The sequence below is a fragment of the Sminthopsis crassicaudata genome, chromosome 4 (assembly GCF_048593235.1).
Source record: "Sminthopsis crassicaudata isolate SCR6 chromosome 4, ASM4859323v1, whole genome shotgun sequence".
Taxonomy (NCBI): domain Eukaryota; kingdom Metazoa; phylum Chordata; class Mammalia; order Dasyuromorphia; family Dasyuridae; genus Sminthopsis; species Sminthopsis crassicaudata.
The window spans coordinates 102,773,789-102,788,959 of NC_133620.1; the positions used below are offsets into that span (position 1 = coordinate 102,773,789).

Consider the following 15,171-nt stretch of genomic DNA (forward strand, 5'->3'; position numbering starts at 1 on the left):
CTTTTTCTCAGAAATGTATATACACAAAAATTGACCATGTATTAGGACATTAAAACCTCACAACCAAATGCAGAAAAAAGAAAGAGTAAATACATCCTTTTCAGACCAAAATGCAATAAAAATTCTATTAAATAATGAACAACAGAAAGAGAAATTAAAAATTAACTTGAAATTAAATAATTTTATCCTAAAAACAAATAAATCAAAGAAAAAATCCCAGAAACAATTGATAATTTCGTACCATACATATATGCTATAACATACCATAATTTATGGGATGCAGTCAAAGTAATACTTAGAAGAAAATTTATATCTCTAAATGCATTAAAAATTAGAGAAAAAGCAGATCAATGAATTAGGCATGCAACTAAAACACTAGAAAAAGAACAAATTTAAAATCCTCAATTAAATGCCAAATTATAAATTCTGAAGTTCAAAGGAGAGATTGATAAAACTAAAAGTAAGAAAATAGTTAAACTACTAAATAAAACTAGAAATTGTTTTTATGAAAAACAAATAAAACTGATGGACCATTTGTTCATTTGATTAAAAAAGGGAAAGTTTACTAGTATCAAAAATGAAAGGGGTAAATTCACCATCATTGAAGAGAAAATTAAGACAATTATTAGGAGTTATTTTGTCCAATTATATGCCAATAAATTCACCAATCTAAATGAAATAACTAGATAAATATCTACAAAATTAATCAGATTATCAAAACAAGAAATGAAATGCTTAATCCAATTTTAGAAAATCCATCAATGAACTTCCTAAGAAAAAATTCCCAGGACCAAATGGATTCACAAGTGAATTTTATTAAACATTTAATCTCAACACATATAAACTATTTGGGGAAATAGGCAAAGCAAGAGTCCTCCTAAATATTGTTTATGACATAAATATGGTGCGGATAATGAAACCAGGAAGAACTAAAACCAAGAAAGAAAATTGTAGACCAATTTCCCTAGTGACTATTGATATAAAAATTTTAAATAAAATAATAGCAAAGAGATTACAGTAACATATCATAAGGATCATACACTATGACCAGATGGAATTTATAACAGGAATGCAGATCTGATTCAATATTTTAAAAGCTATTACCATAATTGACCATATCAATGACAAAACCAACAGAAACTATATGATTTATCTCAACAGATGCTAAAAAACCTTTTATAAAATATAGCACCCATTCCATCCCTATTAAAAAACACCAAAAGATATAGTAATAAATAGAACTTACCTCAAAATGATAAGTAATTTTTATCTAAAACTATCAGCAAGTATTATCTATAATGCAAATAAATCTGAAGCCTTCCCAATACAGTCAGGCGTGAAGCAAGATTATCTATTAACTGCTCTATTATTTAATATTGTACTAGAAATATTAACTATAGTAATAAGAGAAGAAAAAGAATAAAGGAATTAAAATACAATGAGGATGCAAAACTATCATACTTTGCTGATAATATGATGTTATACTTTAAAAAATTCTAGAGAATAGACTAAAAAAGTTACTTGAAATTATTAATAACTTTAGCAAAATCAAAGGATATAAAATAGACTCCCATGAATCATTGGCATTTCTATATATTACTAACAAAGTCCAACAGCAATAGATAGAAAGAGAAATTCCACTTAAAATAATGACAGACTTTCTAAGAGCCTATCTGCCAAAACAAATCCAGAAATTCAATGAATAAATAAATATAAAATACTTTTCACACAAATAGAGCTAGATTTAAATAAGTGGAAAAATATGAACTGCTCATGGATAGACCAAGCTAATATAATAAAAATGACAATTCTACCTAAACTATTTATTTAGTGCCATATCAAACTATCAAAAATTATTTTATAGAGGTAGAAAAAATAACAAAATTCATCTGGAAGAACTAAAGAATATTAAAGGAATTGATGAAAAAAATGTGAAAGAAGGTGGTCTAAGCCCCATCAGATTTCAAACTGTAGTATAAAGTGGTACTCATCAAAACAGTCTGGTATTGGCTAAGAAACAGAGTAGTGAATCAGTGGCACGGATTGGGTACAAATTACATTATAGTAACAGACCACAGTAATCTAATATACAATAAATCCAAAGATCCAAGCTTTTGGAACAAAAACTCATTGACAAAAACTACTGGGAAAACTGGAACACAGTATGGCAGAAACTTAAGTATAGCTCAATATCTCATATCATATGCCAAGAAAAGGTCAAAAGGGGTTTATGATTTTTACATAAAGGATGATGACATAAGCAAATTAAGAAAGCATGGAATAGTTTATCTGTCAGATTTATTTATGGATAAAAAGAGAATTTAGGATCAAAGAAGATATAGAGAGCATTAAAAAATGTACAATAGATACTTTCAGTGTATAAAATTTAAAAGTTTTTGCACAAACAAAACCAAAATTATAAGGAAAGCAGAAAATGGGGAGGGGATTTTTATAAGTATCTTTGATAAAGACCTCATTTCTCAAATATGTAGAGAATTAAGTCAAATTTATAAAGTATAATTCAAAGGATACGAACAAGAAGTTTTCAGACAAAGAAATCAAAATTATCTAGAGCCATAAAAATGCTCTAGATCACTATTGATCAGAGAAATGCAAATTAAAGGGACTCTGGGGTACTACTTCACACTTATCAGATGGCTAATATAGCCCCCCCAAAAAAAAAGATAATGTTGAATTTTGGAGGGAATGTGGGAAAACTGTGACACAAATTGGTGGAGTTGTGAATTAATTCAAACATTCTAGAGAGCAATTTGGAACCATTCCCAAAAGGCTATAAAATTGTGAATACCCTTTGACCCAGCAGTGCCATTATATCAAAAATGTTTGTAGTAGCTCTTTTGGAAAATGAGTAGTGCCCATTAATTGGGGAATGGCTGAATAAGTTGTGGTATATGAAGGTAATGGGTTACTATTGTTCTGTGAAAAATGATCAACAAGCTGATTTTAGAAAGACTTGAAAAGATTTACATGAATTGATGCTGAGCAAAACAAGCAGAACTAGGAACACAGTATACATAGTAACTGCAAGTTATGCAATGATCAACTATGAAAGACTTGGTTCTTCTCAGTGGTTTATTGATCCAAGGCAATACTAATAAAGTTCGGATAGAAAATGCCATCTGCATCCAGAAGGAGAACTGTGGAGATTGAATGTAAATCAACACATGTTATGCTCACTTCTTTTTTTTTTTTTTCTCTCTTGTGGTTTTTTCCCTTTTGTTCTGATTTTTCCCCCCAACATGATTCATCAAGAAATGTGTATTAAAAAGTTAATATATGTAAATAACTAGGAAAAAATTAATAAAAGTGGAGGAAAAGACTTATTTGTACAAAAATATTTATAGCAGTTTTTTTGTGCTAGCTAATAATTGGAAAGGCATACCAATCAATTGGAGAATAGCTAAACAAATTGTGGTATATAATGGTAATGGAATATTATTATGCTGTAAGAAATGACAAGCAGTATGATTTCAGAAAAACCCAGAAAGATTTACATGAACTGATTGACAGTAAAGTAAACAGATGCAAGAGAGCATTGTACACAGTAACAGCAATATTGTTTGATGAAGAATTGTGAATGACTTAGCTATTTTCTGCAATACAATGTTCTAAGACAATGCCAAAGGACTAATGCTGAAATATTTATTGAGTATAGACTGAAGCATGCCATTTTTCATTTTATTTATTTTTTTTTCTTTTACTTGAGTTCTCTTATACAAAATTACTAATATGGAAATGTTTTACATAATTGTACAAGCATAATCTATATCTGCTTATTGTCTCAGGGAGGTGGAAGGAGAGCAAAGAAGGGATAGAATTTGGAATTCAAAACTTTAAATAAAAATACTAAAAAGTTGGAAGGGAAAAAACCTAATAATCCATTCTTGCTTATTTATAATTGTCTATAATTGTTGCCTTTTAAATGTTATGATATTTCAACATAAAGAAGATCCAACTCACTTCCAGTTGATCAATGATGGACAGGGGTAGCTACACCCAGAGAAGAAACACTGGGAAGTGAATGTAAATTGTTAGCACTAATATCTGTCTGCCCAGGTTGCACCTTCGGATTCTAATGTTTATTGTGCACAAGAAAATGATATTCACACACATGTATTATACTTAGACTATATTGTAACACATGTAAAATGTATGGTATTGCCTGTCGTCGGGGGGAGGGAATAGAGGGGGGGGCAATTTGGAAAAATGAATACAAGGGATAATATTATAAAATATATATATAATAAAAAAAAAATGTTATGATATATGCTAACAATGACCAAAAATACCCAACAAAATTTACATTTATATGGTTTAAAAAGATTGACTTCCACAATCTAATTTAATCCCTACAATAAAAAAAATTGGTATTATTGACTGTTTTGCCAGATGAGGAAACAATTTTACTTGCTTGTATTAGAGGAAAGATGATCCAGAACAGTAGATAATATCCTCATTTCTATTCTGCTTTACAATGTATTGGCTTGGATTTGAGTTTCACAGCTACTTAAATAACAAGCAACTTCATTGAGCCTAGTTTCCTCATCTGCAAAATCAGAACTGTTCTGATAATTTCACAAATTTGTCACGGGGACCAAATTAGATTGTGGAAGTAAGTCTTTTTCTAACTATATAACTGTAAGCTATTATTATTCTTGCTATTACTATGTATCATAAGATTTAAGAGGCAACATGTATAATGGACAGGAATCCAAGATTAGAATTAAAAAGACTTGAATTTAAGCCATTACTGAGACACAGACTGTTTATGTCAGCAAGTCACCTAATCTTTCAGTGACTCAGGCAAGCTTCTCTAACATAAGTTCTCAAAGGGTAGACCACACCTGAGATTCTTTTAAAAGTTCCATGAGATTAAAACTATTATCTTATTAATAATAATAGTATATAAAAAAGTCTTTTTCCCCCAGCTTTATATCTATGTGAAGCCAGATTTCCTTTGTAGACTTCAACCAAAATAATGTATTGAGACAGATTGAATGCAGAATCAGATTGGAGAATGCAGCTGTCTTATGTTAAGCAAGACATTAAAGAGATTTATTTATAAAAATATGTTAAAGCAGTGTCATTCTTTCACTAATATTTTTGCTTTGGAAAATATAGCTATTTTTCATGAAAAGGTATTATTTATGTTAATAAATACAGTAAGGTAGATTCATTTTCCTAAATTCAAATCTGGCCTCAGATACAACTGTGTGATCCTAGAAAAGTTACTTAACCCTATTTCTTTCAATTTCCACAACTGTAAAATGATCTGGAAAAGAAACTAGCAAACACTTCAGTGTCTCTGTCAAGTAAACTCCAAAATGGAGCCATGAAGAGTCAGGCATGACTGAAAATGGCTGAACAATAACATGTTAACATGTGCCCAGCTCATTACTGTTATTTTTTAATGAATTAACAAATGATTTAAAATTTTATCAGTTTTAATTTCTGATAGGTAAATATCAAAAAATATAATACACATGAGCAAAAGATCTTTGGGATTCTCAATAATTTTTAAGAGTCCTCCATGATTGAAAATGCTGTCTATCTCCAGAGAGAGAACTTGATGAACTCTGAGAGCAGATTGAAACATACTTTTGAAACCATCTTTTATTTTCCTTGGTTGTTTTTTTTTTTTTTGATGGGTGTGTTTTCTTTTGCAACATGACTAACATGGAAAAACGTTTTGCATGACTTCACATATATAATTGATATTATATTGCTTGCCTTCTCAATGCGTAAAAAAGGAAGGAGAGGAGAGAGGGAGAGAATTTGGAACTCAAAATTTTAAAAAATGAATAAAAATTTTACATGTAATTAGGAAATACTTAATGAAATAAAATATATATTTTAAAAAAGAAAAGGTACCATTATAACTTTTTAAACAAGTATAAGGGGTCCTGAAACCTGATAATTTGAAAACTTCTAAGTACTAAGGCCATAGAATAGGTTTGGACTCTTTTTTCTTCCCATCTGCCCCCACTGAAATAGTCATAGAATTTAAAGTTGAACAGTACTTTGAAGATCATCTAATCCAGCTCCTTAGTTTTATGGATGAAGCAATATTTTTTGTTGCTTTTCACATTTGTTTATTAATTGTGGGATTGTCCAATTAGAGGGAATGAGTCAAAGATATTGGTTTGGTCTCCATGCAGGACAAATCCCTGAAAGATCTCTGTCCCACAGTCACAGGCTGCTCCATCCCTCCCTGATCAAGTTTCTCTCAGGTCTGGATCCTGGGCCATGGGGAAGACTAACAAAGTGGGAGAAAAGAACCCAATGTTTGTGGAGTGTTGGGTCTTGAATATCAATTATGACTTGAGAAAGAGTCTTAGGAGTCTTCATAGACTGTTTCCTGAGGACTCTTGCCCAAAAGGACGCCCTGGCCAGCAAAGCATCAGCATCATGGTGAAGGAGTTGGAAATAAAGCAAAATGTTCTGCCATATGGGCACCTGGACCTGGAACACTGGCTACTTCAACTCCCAAAAGAACTGCAGAGGATATCCAGAAAGGGGCATTCAGAATGATTCAGGACATAGAAATGGAGAGTAAGGGAATCTTTGATATATGGAAGCTCTTGTTCCTTTAAGGGAAAGGAAGACATTACCTTCTTCATCTTTGTATTTCCTCTCATCATAGAGTCTCACATCAAGCAGTCAGCCAATAGGCACCTATTAAGTGCTTATTGTCTTCTAGACATTATACTAAGCACAAAGAAAGGCAAAAATAGACTTTGACCTCAAGGAGCTCCCATTTTAATTGGGGAGGCAACATACAAATAACTACATCCATAGAAGATGTATACAGTTTACATAGAAGGTGAAGGCAGTAGAGCTAGAAGGTTGGAGTGAACAGCTAGTACATTCCAGGGATGGGGGTCAACCAGTACAAATGTGGAGAAGCAGAAGATGGATCTGAAGTGGGATGGAATCCAAGTCTTCCAGTTCCAAAGTCATCATTCTTTCCATTGTAATTCACTGCCTCCATTTTAACTGTATGATTATGAGTAAATCAAGGAATCTTTCAGTGCCCCAGGCCATTCTCTTAAGAAGATAAGTTAGGATGAGTTGTTGATCTTCATTCCTGAAGAGGAGAGTTTTTTGTACTGATAAAAATCACAGCTCTGGAAACTCATCCTTTCTCCACCCCAAGAGTCTGCCTAGTGAATTTTTTAAAATAATGAAAATAATATGCTATCTTTTTATAGTCCTTTAGGGTTTACAAAGTACTTGTGCATTCTTGAAGAGGAGAACTTTCTATATTGATAAAATCACAGCCCTGAAATTCATACTCTCCCCACCCCAAGAGTTTGCCTAGTGAAAGTATAATTAAAAAAAAAAAAAAAAGAAAATAACAAGCCATCTTTATAGTTTACAAAGTATACAAAATACATGTAAGTATGTAACTTACTTATTTTGTAAGTAAGTAGTTACAAAGTTAAGTAATTTGTGAGATGGGAAGAGCAAATATTAACTTCGTTTTTGTAGATGGGGAAACTTAGTCTCAGAGAAACTAAAACGTGTTATACTAAGACCCTAAGTAAATGTCTGAGGCTGGATTTGAACTCAGGAAGATGACTCTTCCTGATTCCAAGCCCAGTGCTCTGTGTACTATGCTGCCACTTAGCTGCCCAAAGTGGGGATTGTGCTAGAAGATCTTTTAAAATCAGACACTGGCTGGGCTGTCCCACAACCAAGAAATCACTCCATCTCTCAGCTCCAGGCACACATTCTCTCTGGGTGTCTCCCATTTTCTCTGGAATTGTCTCCCTTCTCAGGTACCATTACCTTCTCAGGCTTCCTTTAAGTACCAATTAAAATCCCATCTTCTATAAGAGGCTTCCCCAACTCCTTTTAATTCCAATGCTTTCCCTCTTTTATTTATATATTTATTTATCCTGTATATAGCTCAATTTGTACATATTTCTTTGCATGTATTTCCCCATTAGCTTGTAAGCTTCTAGAGGGCAAGGACTGTCTTTTGTCTCTTTTTATATCTTTAGTGCTTAGCACAGTACCTGGCCCATGGTAAGCACTTAATAAGTGTTGATTGATTGTCTAACAGGTGATTCTAAACTATTGCCCCAAATCAGTCAACTGATACAATGATATTATTATGATACCATAATAAACTTATATTTTCCCTTTCCTACCCAAGGTTACTTTGCAATTATTTTGTCTCTCTGTGTGTATTTGAACACATATATACACATTCATCTATATACATACATATTTGGGGAGAGAGAGGAAAAAGGGAGGCAGGGAAGGGAAGGAGAAAGGGGGAGAGAGAAGAAAGGAGGAAATGAGGGGGGGGAGGAAGGAGAGAGAAAGAGAGACAGAGACAGAGGGGGAGAGGAGAGAAAGGAGAGAGAAGAGAAAAAAGGGAGGCAAGGAGGGGAGGGGAGATGGCTGTCTTCTTTCCCATTAAAATATAAGCTGCTTGAGGACAGAGAATGTTTCATTTTTGTCTTTGCTTTCTACTGCCTAATTTGGTTGGCTTTTACATCACTTCAAGGTTTTACAAAGTGTTTTCTATGAAGTAATCCTGTGAGTCAAGCAGTTCAAAGCTCAAGTACAGTGTATCCCAAAAGTCCTAGAGTAATTTTGGGCTTTAATAACTGCAGAAAGTATAAATACTGCAAACCTAGAAGGGAAAGGATTGGAATGTTTTATGATTTAAATTTCATTTACTTATTTCATTTTGTGACTTTTGAATGCTAAATTAAAAATTTTAATTTTGATAACAGGAGGAATCCTGTCATTATTCACTGAGTTTGTGACAGTTTCTAATAACACTTTCTTGGACACTTGGATCCGTAGGGGAAGTCCTTTTGCTTGGTTACTATGGTTACCTGATCTATCTCCACTGGACTTTTTCTTGTGTGGTCACATCAAAACTTTTGTGTATGCATAAAAACTTCATTCTTTGGATAATTCTAAAACTAAGAGTACATATTCAATCCTTTTAGTCACCAAATTTCACTAAGAAGCATATTAATATTTTAAATTTTTAATTAAACTTTCAAATGTTGCTTTTTGCACATTTGTAGCATTTATACTTTTAAAGTTAATAAAGTTTAAAATGAACTGTTTTTCAATTTAAAACATTCATTAAGCACCTATTATGTACCAGGCAATGAGAAAGACAAAAATGAAAATGATTGAAAATAAGTAGAGGGATTTATATTCTATCTTGTTTGTCCTTTGCTCTCCAAGAGGACCATGGCATCAGGGAAGTGATGCCATGACATACAAGTGAATTGGATTTAAGTAAAGGGGGGAGGGAGGGGATGTGCAAGGTCAACCTTTCTTTCTCTTCCAAAGCCATCTGGGTCCAGTGGCCCCATATAGATCAAAATAACTGGAAATGATTCCTAGAAACCTTTTTAAGTGAAGATTTCTAACAAATCTCAATATGATTGAGTCAATATGATCAATCAGTGGTTAAAGTCAGGCAAGAAATGAGGCAGAGAATGGCCCTTTTACCTAATTGATCATACTTACACCTACATATATGTGTATATACATATACATATGCACACATACATATATAGTAGAGGACACACATATATATCTAGGACAGTATAAATAGATTTTATGTATATATGCACACACACATAATCTAGGGGGAGAAGACCCTCAGGATTTCTGGCCTGAATAGAAATAATTGATATTTCCATTCAGAGACTACTAGAGCCTAAACAATGACCAAGCGGGCTTGGCCTGAAACATATGGTTGGTCAATCAATGAGAGCCACAGATAAGAATATTTATGATTCCCTTTGTGAACAGAGGAAAAAGAACGCGGGAGAAAGGGAGGAAGAAGAGAAAGAGAAGGAAGATATTCTATTTAAATACACACAAAATAAATCCAAATAATATTGGTCAGGGAGGCATCTTCAACTCCTTGTTCTCATTTATCTCCCATTTCCAATCTGTCACCAAAGTTTGTTGAATTTATATTCATACAATTTCTCATATAGATCCCCTTCTCTCCTCTGAAACTGCTACCACTCTCAAGGCTATTATTACCTCAAGTCTGGATTACTGCAATAGGGGTAGATAACGTTGATCAGGGAGGTTGATCAGGAAATGCTTCATGTAAGCAAAGTTATGTATAATAATTACATGTTGGCATTTATCTAAAGAGAGAAGTGCAGTAGTCTACATATCGCAGAAATTTAATAAATTTTGTTGAATGAATAAACATTGGATTTTTCATTAAATGATTTGGGTTTAAATTCTGCTTTCTTGTTATCCAAGTCTGATTCTTCTCAACCTCATTTGGAGTTTTCTTGGCAAAAATACTGGAGTGCTTTGCCTTTTCCTTCTCATTTTACAAATGAGAAAACTGAGGTAAATAGAGTTAAGTGATTTGCCTAGGATCCTATAGTTAGTAAGTGTTTGAGACCATATTTGAACTCAGGAAGATGAATCTTCCTGACTCTGGGCCCAGTACTTCATCCAAAGCATCACTTAGCTGCTCCTTTAAATTCTACCACCAAAGAATTAAACTACTTTGTAAAAGAATTAAATTCTATAATAACATATGTGACACTGAGCACATCCCTTAATTCCTTAGGGTCTTGATTTCCTCATTTATATAAAATGGAAGAAAGGACCTGGATCAGGTGATATCTAAGGCCCCTTTCAATGAGAAAACAGATAGAGGCTAGGCCCACTAAGTATTGGAGCCAGGATTTTCACCCAGATCTCCTCACTTCAAGAGCAGCCCTTTCTTCCCAGGGAGCCAGCTGTTGTCTATCTCTTTGCTCAGTTCCTTGTTGGGAATCTGTGGTGACTTTATAAAACCTTTTTCACTAAATATATTTTTCATGATTTCACATGTATAATCAATATCAAATTGCTTTGTCTTTTCAAGTGGGGGCAGGAGGGAAGGAAAGAATTTGGAACTCAAAATTTTTAAAAAAAGTATTAAACATTTTAAACATATAATTGAGAAATATTTAAAGAAATAAAAATAATTTAAAACAAAAAACAAACAAACAAAAAATCTTTTCCACTGCACATTACTGGCATAAGCAGATTGACCAAGACATCAAGAGTCCTGCCCTAGCGAGTGTAATTGGGTAACTCACCTGAAGAAGGTCTTTCCAGAGCTGTAACCCTCTGAGGGCCATTTTCCAATAGCCCCTTCATAGATAAACTGATAGAGAAACTCTATCAATCAAGAGCCAGAGAGTTCCCACTCTGTTGAAAGCATGAGGGGCCATGGGAAAGATAGAACACAGATTAGCCAATCATTGGTCCCTCTTGCTCTGCCTTCTTCTTCAATGGGAATCATTTCCCTGGATTAAGCATCACTTAGAAGAGGGACTCATTCACTTTCAGTCTTGAGAGTGAAATTGTCCTGAGAGACAAATTTCAGGAGGAGACTAAAATTGAACACTATGACATTTTGGAGCTCTCAGGTCTGAAAAGAAACTAAGAGAGATGGTACCATCATTATTTTTAAGAATTCAGTGAGATTCATGGATAATAATGATGACTTTGAAGATTAGAAATTAATCAAAATGCTCAATGTCTCCCTCTTTTTGCTTCCTTTTGCTATTATGGTCAGACAATACCAAGTGGACACTAATTAAGTACTAATACTTAATGTTCTCTGTTTCTTATGTTTCAATATTGCCTCCTTTCTTACAGTCTATGTTCCTTGTGGACAGGGACCATGAATTATAATTTTAGGTCTTGAGTCCCAGAATGTTAGAACTGGAAAGGACTTCACAGTCATCTGGTCTACCCTCCTTCAAAGGCAATGTGGTATAGTGCAAACTAGACTGGACTTGGGGTTTAAGAGAGACTTGAATTTGAATCCTGCCTTTCATTCTTACCAATTTGTATGACATGTATTAAGTGGTATCATTTTATCTCTTTTTACTAAGATGGGGTTATTTTAGCAATATGTTTCTTCTATTAATATGGGCAGTTAATATTTTTATATTCATAGATTTCATTTAGATGATGAGATTTGTCTCTTAATTTCCTCTTTGTCTATTTCTTCATTTATGAAGTAAAGATAATGATACTTAAGAGTATAAGAATTAGAACTGGAACAGACCTTAAAAGACACCTGGGTTCAGTCTCCCAAACCACAATGGATTAAGGGTCCCACTTTGACAATAATGCCTGGGTGCTCTGGGAAATTTGTTGAATCTTTCACTGGACTAGTTAACTCTCTACAATTATAATTCATAGCCAACAAGTGAAGAATGCCAAACACCCACGAAAATATATATCTGAGCCAAAACAATCCCCAAACCCAACCCTTATGATGATCAACTCACAATCCTGTAGCCAAGATCAACTGTAATAACACATGTAAAACACACTGAATACCTTAAAAGGGAAGAAACATGGTATAAAGAACAAAGCATTGGCTGGGGAGTTGGATGACCTTGGTGAAAATCCTACTTGATAATTCTTGTCTGACCCTGGTCAAGTCATTTAACTTACCTTGCCCTCAGTTTCCACATCTGTAAAATTAGGAAACTGGACTAGATGGCCCCTAGGGTCCCTATGATCCCATGGGAAAAAAATGATTTCTAGTTAATTATTATTTTTTCTAAAATGAGAAGACTGAGGGTAGGGGAAGGTGATACCTTAGGGTCTCATGGCTAAAAAAAAATTAAAAACAAACAAAAAAAAGTAGTGGTGCTAAATCTGAGGCCAGATCTTTTGATTTTCAATCTAGCACACTTTGCACAACCAGTCATAGAATATTAGATCTGGGAGGGAACTTGAAGGCTACTAAGTTCAACAATAGCTGATTGTTTTCTTCTAGTGCAGCAAGATAAATGTGGAAATACATTTAGAAGAATTGCACATGTTTAATTTATGGCCGTTTACTTGCAGTCTAGGGGAGGGGAAGGGGAGGAGAGAGGAAGAAAAATATGGAACACAAGTTTTTGCAGGGGTGAATATTGAAAACTATCTTTGCATGTATTTTAAAATTAAAAGCTATAATTTTTAAAAAATTAAAAACAACAACATAGTAACTGATCCATTAAGCCAAAGGAATAAAACTCTAATGGTGGAATTTTAGGAACTATGAGAGTGTGACAGATAAAAAAAGGGCTTTTTTGGTGACCAGCAGGGCAAGTAAGTGACAGCAGAGCGTGTGGGTAGTAGGTATGCAGCTCCCACAACTGTACAATCCTTTCTATTGCTCTGCATGGCCCGGGGGAGAGCAAATAGAAGGTGCTGTGGGGCTCAGTGCTCCTGGTCAGTGTCCCGGCAGGCCTTGCTCTGTTAGCTGGCCAGATTTTTGACTCAGCAGTTCCTTCCAAAGCACAAGCCTGAGAATTTCAGGAGGGATCAGGCTTTAGCTTCCTGCTTAGGAACCACAGCCCAGCCCAGCCCAGCTCATGTTGAGCCCCGTGCTTTCCCTGAAAAGGAGGGAGTTGGGGGTGGGGAGGGGAAAGCGAAGCCCTGCCAAAGCTCCTTCTGAAACATCTGCCCTGGCAACTCTCGCAGGGACCAGGCATTGTTTCTGGAGGGCGGGGAATTTTGCCAACGCCTTTGTGGTTGGATCCAAGCCCCTGAGCACCAGGTTCGCTCTAGTTCCCTTTGGGGCAGCTGGGACAGACCGAGACGGACAGACAGACGGACCGACCGACGGACGGACAGACACGTGGACAGAAAACCAACTAGTTACTCACAGGCAGGCTGTGGCTGTCCAGCAGCTCGGATCAGGGCAACCGCACTGCCCAGGCAGGGAGCCGGGAAGCTTCTGGGAGTCAAGGGGCCATGCCTAATCCCTCAGGGACACCACAGCAGGGAAAGAGACTTTGAAGGAAAGAAGCAGGAAGAGAAAATAAGGCAGGCCACCTCCTCCAATGGGGTTTTTCCCCCATTCCTCTCGTGCACAGACTAGGGGAAAGTTGCAAAAGAGGCTGAGTCCTATGACATCAACGTTGTGGGCGGAGGGGGAGAGTCAGAGTTCTTGGCTGCTGCTATTCTGTCCCAGGAAAAGAATTTCACTCACTGGGGAGTCTGGGGGTTTAAGGAAATGAACCTGCAACGCGGGGCAGGTGGGGGACCGACCGTGTGTCCGTATGTGTCTGCTGAGAGAAAGGATTAGGAAATGAGAGTTATCCTTTGGCTGTAACTGGGGCTGGGGCTGGGCTGGGGCCGGAGGTAGGGAGAATCACTTCTCCTTGAACAGCCGCAGAAAAGACCCCAAATTTACGTATTTTGGGAACCTTTGCCTCTGTAATTAGAACCTACCCCCAAATTTGGAAACTTGTCCTTTGTGAGGGGTGGGTAGGAGCATGGATGCTGTTAGCCAGGTGGACCCAATGAAAGAACATCGGGCATCCCAAAAGATGGGTGGAGTAAATGGGAATATTGGGTAGGGATTTAGGAAACCCAATTCTAATCTCAGATTCCCTTTTTTCCCTCTGTGAGGTTCTCCCCTCTCTCTTCCACCTTCCCCCACCTCAACTCCCAGCCCTAACAGACACATGCAGGACTTGTAAGACGTCGGGCAAGTTCTTACAAATTGCTACCGCAAGGGTGGAAGGTTTGGAGAGACAAGATGGGTGGGTTGGTTTGGGCTCCTGGGAAGAATGAAGTTGTTTAAAGTCCTGCTAAGATTAGACCAAGAGTTGGGTAATTTTGAGCTTCCTGGAAGAAGCTGTCCCTAATTACTGTCTGTGGAGCAAATCAGAAAACAATGTGGTGACCAACAATTGGCTTCAGTCACATAGAGTCTTCAGGCTGGAATGGCCATTTTGTCCATTCTCATCTATAAAATGAGGCTGGGGGAAGTTGTATTGGATAATCTCTGGGGTCTCTTGAAGCATGATTCTTTGATACTATGACTGCCTTAAAAAGCAGTGGCCTTCCTGCCAGTGGAGATCTTGAAATGGGGACTATTTGACCACTTGTCACAGACTGAGTTGACCAGTTAAATAGTTCTCTGAATCTAATAGGGATGAATAGTAATGATGTCATAGAACTGCTGTGTGACTCAAATGAGAATAATCTAAGTCAAGTACTTGTAATCTTTAGAGTATTTATTATTATTATTATTATTATTATCATCATCATCATCATCATCATCATCATTATATTGTAGGAAAAGATTCCTGTTTCAATTCAGGTTGAACAAAATGGTCTCTGTGG

The 15,171-nt window shown here is 35.7% G+C and overlaps 1 protein-coding gene and 1 long non-coding RNA gene across 4 annotated transcripts in view; one reads left to right on the top strand and one right to left on the bottom strand.

Moving 5' to 3' along the window:
* The window catches only part of RAB7B (RAB7B, member RAS oncogene family), a 30,845-nt gene extending 16,895 nt beyond the window's left edge, over nt 1-13,950 (bottom strand). Inside the window, exon 1 of one of the 2 annotated variants that reach the window (XM_074308980.1) lies at nt 13,704-13,950. The gene's annotated coding sequence lies outside the window, so the exon portion shown is untranslated. The remainder of the gene's footprint in view (nt 1-13,703) is intronic. The other variant, XM_074308981.1, reaches the window with a different exon arrangement.
* Nucleotides 1-15,171, top strand: part of LOC141565642 (uncharacterized) — a 48,136-nt gene that overhangs the window by 14,349 nt on the left and 18,616 nt on the right. The window contains exon 1 of one of the 2 annotated variants that reach the window (XR_012489076.1): nt 13,462-13,594. The exons of the other annotated variant lie outside the window; for it this stretch is intronic. This is a non-coding gene — a long non-coding RNA (uncharacterized LOC141565642). Of the gene's footprint in view, nt 1-13,461; nt 13,595-15,171 lie in introns of those variants that run through there. 2 annotated transcript variants of the gene reach the window in all.